Source organism: Ostrea edulis, chromosome 6, assembly GCF_947568905.1.
Source record: "Ostrea edulis chromosome 6, xbOstEdul1.1, whole genome shotgun sequence".
Lineage (NCBI taxonomy): Eukaryota > Metazoa > Mollusca > Bivalvia > Ostreida > Ostreidae > Ostrea > Ostrea edulis.
Genome location: NC_079169.1, coordinates 3,344,074 through 3,349,011, shown reverse-complemented (window position 1 = coordinate 3,349,011; position 4,938 = coordinate 3,344,074). Strand labels below are relative to the sequence as shown.

The 4,938-nt window shown below is 36.9% G+C and overlaps 1 pseudogene; it reads right to left on the bottom strand.

Moving 5' to 3' along the window:
- Nucleotides 1-2,255: 2,255 nt before the first annotated feature.
- LOC130047024 (putative nuclease HARBI1) lies at nt 2,256-4,548 on the bottom strand (annotated as a pseudogene).
- Between the last annotated feature and the right edge of the window lie 390 nt (nt 4,549-4,938).

Genomic DNA, 4,938 nt, shown 5'->3' with positions numbered 1-4,938 from the left:
CATGTTTAAAGATTATACCAAGTCGACTATAACATTGCTGAGATGTAATATATTTTTCAAGTTTCATTAAGTACAGTCGTGATGGAAAATCCTTCTGGACTCACTATTACTGAGATGCAGACAACTGATCCTGTGGACTCAGTACCAGCTTCCATACCTGAATCTGCATGTACTTCGAATTGTGAAAGGTATATCTTAAAAGTATAATAAAAGTTCAGTATGGTATGTCCAGGCTAAAATCAAAATGTTGTTAACTATCAACCGAGACTGACATACATTTTCCCAACCAGACAATTCTTTGTAAGTATACAAGGTGAAGATAACGAACAGTGATCAATCTCATAAACTCCTACAAGCAATACAAAATAGATAGTTGGGCAAACACGGACCCCTGGACACACCAGAGGTGGGATCAGGTGTCCAGGAGGAGTAAGCATCCCCTGTTGACCGGTCACACCCGCCGTGAGCCCCATATCCTGATCAGGTAAACGTAGTTATCCACAGTCAAATCAGTGTGCCAAGAACGGCTTAACAATCGGTATGAAACACGTCAGACAGCATTTGACCCAATGCGAGGTTATATTGACGAACTAGATCGTTATAACGACCATAGAATTTGCGAAATGCTCACTTAATTAAATAATATATTGCATTTGATTTAGTAATCTGACTGTACCCCAAGCAGACGAGATACATGAAAACTGTGAACCTGCTGTCTCCGAAAATTTAGAAAGTGAACCAAAGAGGAGGAAAAAAGTATCAATGGAAGAATTGCAGAGAATGCAATATAAGGTGACACATACGTATAATAATATAGAGAAATATGTAAAAAGGAAAAAAAAAAATAAACAATAATATTGATAATAATAGATAAAATTTTAAAAAAATACTAGTATGGTGCAAAACCTTGAGTTTGAAAATATATTACGTTCATTAAACAATACAGGTATTACGTTGTCAGAAAACACACTTCGAGCTCCAGACTATGAAATGAAAAAAAGGAAATGGACAGAGACGATATGGAAAAATAAAACTTGAGATTAAGAAATGTAAAGCTGTCTCTGGAGATTGAATGTTTAAAACAGAATGTAAGCCAAAATGAAAGTGCCATGTTTGCCTTACAGGCTATCAATGAAATTTAGGTGACATTGTTCAAGAGGGAAAAGTTAGACAAAGAATTCAATTTCATTCATTCTTTCACCTTATTACTAATCCATGTATACATAGTCATCGTATTCGTCATTTAACTCTTGTGTACGTGGTGTCATGTAATGTCTTTGTGAATAGTGTTTGCTGAGATAGATATTTGTAGGATGAGTGAGTATTTTATCAGATTTTGAAGAACGAGTTTTTAGGGAGTGGTAGTTGTGAACGCACGTGTGTGAACTTATGCAAAGAGGATTAACACTAATCAATACGGAAGTTCCGAGTACCCCAACAGTTTTTTTTCCTTTATCGAACACTTCCGTAAATTATGACGCAAAATATGATGACAGTGGGTACATTTGCTAATTACTATCGTTGTATTATTTCTTAGAAGATGATATCCAGAGTTTATGAGACCATCCTATCTCAGGGGAAAGGCAACTTTAGTGAGTTTATGAATATTGAATAACAAAATGGCTCAAACAAATATTGATAATTGCCATCTTTCTTTGATAAAAGGATCACTCATGTCGAAGAGGAAACGAATAATGATTTAATAGCCAATTTGATGATCTTATTCAAACAAATTATGCTTGATATGGCCAGAATATGCATACCAGTGATTGATATAAACAAAGGTTACGCTTTCATTACATTAATCGTACGTAATCGTTATGTACAGTGCCAGTCTACGATATAATGTATACATTGTGTACCCACCATACGTCATAAAATGCAAAAGAATTCGACAAAGGGAAATAACTTTTGGGTAACTCGGAATTTACGTATTAAGAGTTTACAAGATTGACTTTGGTAACACAGTACATCAGGTTGAATCTCGCACCGAGATACTATATATACAGCTACATATTCCTGTACGGGAAATGACGATATATTACTGGTATAAGAATTAAATCCTTTTTATATTTATATTGCTCAAATTATCGTATGTGAGAGACATTGCATGTGCGATTGTTTCATTTTCATTATAGGTCATCGTCATATATATAAATGGAGACACCATACGTTGGAATAAATTAACTGAAATCATAACCTGCACCAAGAGTTATTCTTGTTGTTAAACCCCATGGCACATATTCAACTTGAAATTAGAAATATGTTGTGGAGATGAAATTCCTCACAACTCTTCCGTCCTCGGGTCCATTGTAATTGATATGGCCTACTCCATTTCCGTCTTGTTGGTCATCGCGCTCCATGTCCCCCTTTAACAGAAGTGCAATGTTATGCAATATGACACAGGCTCCAATGTACTCTACAAACCTTATCCGGCTTCATTCTTATTTCACCATGCAAAACATGAAATCTCTTCCACCAACCAAAAACTCTTTCAATGGTGCTACGTGTCTTACAATGGGCCGAGTTGAATGCTTCTTGTGAGGGTGTTGCAGGGTGCAGGTATGGTGTTAACAGGTACCGAGAGCATACATAACCACTGTCGCCCAATATAATTCCATCATCAACGCTTCGATTGTGGCTCTCGAGATACAAACTGACATCGGACATTCGGAAGATGTGACTATCATGTGTACTCCCTGGCCATTGAGCGTGAATGCTAATGAATTTTCCTAAAATACAATGATACATTTTTGTTACATGAAATATGCTGATGATTTGTCCTGATACGACGATGATGGATATGGTACAATAACACGTACTGTAATGATTACAAATAAGATGTATAATCATAACCGGTTGAAAAGGAAATTATGAAATTCACGGTTTGTGGCATGAAATATACCTACCTTCATGGTCACATATAGCTTGCACATTGATTGAGTGCCACCCTTTTCTGTTGACATAAGTTAGTTCGTCTAGAGTTGGATCTTGTATCCTTATGTGAGTACCATCGACACATCCAATTACCCCTGGGAATCCTCCACGCATAAAAAAGACTCTCTGCGACTTCATCATATCATCTTGTGTAGGCCACCGCAGAAACTGGGTTTTTTTTTTTAGACAGGAGAGCTTCGGTGACATTGGTGAGAGCTCTGCTTACCGTGCCTTTGTCTACACCCATCGTGTCCCCAATTACCTCAAGAAATCTCCCCGAAGCATAAAATCGAAGAGCAAGTATTACCTACAACATGGAAAAAATAAATTACTACAAATTACTGCATATGTACACTCAACGGATATTGAAGTATAGACTTCCCCCCCGCATGGACTTTCCCCTCGGAAAAATGGGCCCGGGATAGACATCCCCCCAAAAAGATGGGCCTGATATAAAATTCCCCCCTAGGAAGAATTAATCCAGGCCCAGTTCCTCCCTAGGAAAAACCGTACCAGTATAGAATAGGAGGGGCAAAATTCAATACCAGGGCGGTTTTTCCACCCAGAGGGAAAACTCTATACTGACTTTGTACATAGGGGGGAATCATATGCTGGTGCGCTTTCCCCCCTAATCTATCCCGGGTCCGTTTTTTCGGGGGGAAGTCTATGCGGGGGAAAAGCCTATACTACAACACCGGCGTGGTATAAAATACACATTTATTATATACTCTACTGTTAGAAGCTTCCCGGCTAATCTCTAAAGCTTAACAAAAAACAAAACACCAATAAACAACACGTTAAAAATTTATACGAATTGAAATGAAATAGAAAGGGGAAAATTATCGCCGCAAAAACAAAATCGGAAGGGAGGGGGTGGATAATATCCATACTCCATGCAGGTGCCTGTGATCAAATATTCCTGTAAAGCACAAACACTTCACTTCAGCTTCACGTGGAAAAGGACAATTCTGGTTTACAGCCCCTCATCTCCTTTTCTGATTGATTTTTATGGATTGCCTTAAGCCTAGTAGAAGTAGAAGTACATTTGATCATAAGGCAGTACAACTGTTACGTGAGATGTGAAGTCACTGTTCACTTCAAAGTGGCGTAATAATTTTGCAAAACAACAACAACAACAACAACAACAACAACAAAAAACGGTTAACTTGTTCAAAATATCGATTAAATAGAAGCTACATGAACTTCTAAGGTAATACACAGTCTGCTAAAACCCCTTTATAATCGAATTTCAAATGTTGTGTATGTGCACGTAAACTGCTTTCAAATAAGAAATGAAGGTACGACATGTATGCATATATTCGAATTATTTTTTTAAGCAATTGTCATAGTATGAAACAAAGGCCTATTCAGATTACACTAACTGTACAAGCTAGCATTGTACTAAATATTGTATTATATATTGCGGTTATGTGTTCATAATATTTCATGTTAATCAACGTCACTTGAATTTCAGTTTTTCAATTCCGTCATATAAAAATATGCTAATTCGTTGTTTTGTACATGGTATTGTTGAATGTGGAATTCCCCTGTACATTGGTTACTTCAAACTATCTATAGTATGAGAGTTAGAAAGAAAAGAATTACCTGCATCTCAACCGAGATGGACTGGCTACGGACAATTAAACTTTTCAAATAAAAATTATAGTGCACATTTGTTTAATAAAACTTTGAGCATATGGCGACATAAATTGAATTATTTTCATATTGAGTTCATGGCATAGCTTTCTTGTTCATGACGTCGCATAAAGTAACGTCAAAATGGCACAACGTTATCGTAAACTATGCTGTATTTACATATGTATTATACATAAGTAAAGCTTTTTACGAAGACATCATAACCATTGTATGGAAGTATACACCATATGAAAGAATTTTGAGGAATATCATTTAATTTGGAGGTGGGACCAAATTTGGCCCCAAACGTGCCTTGTCCTTTGTCCGTTGTCTGTCGTCGTCGGCGTCGTCGTAGTCTTAAACTTT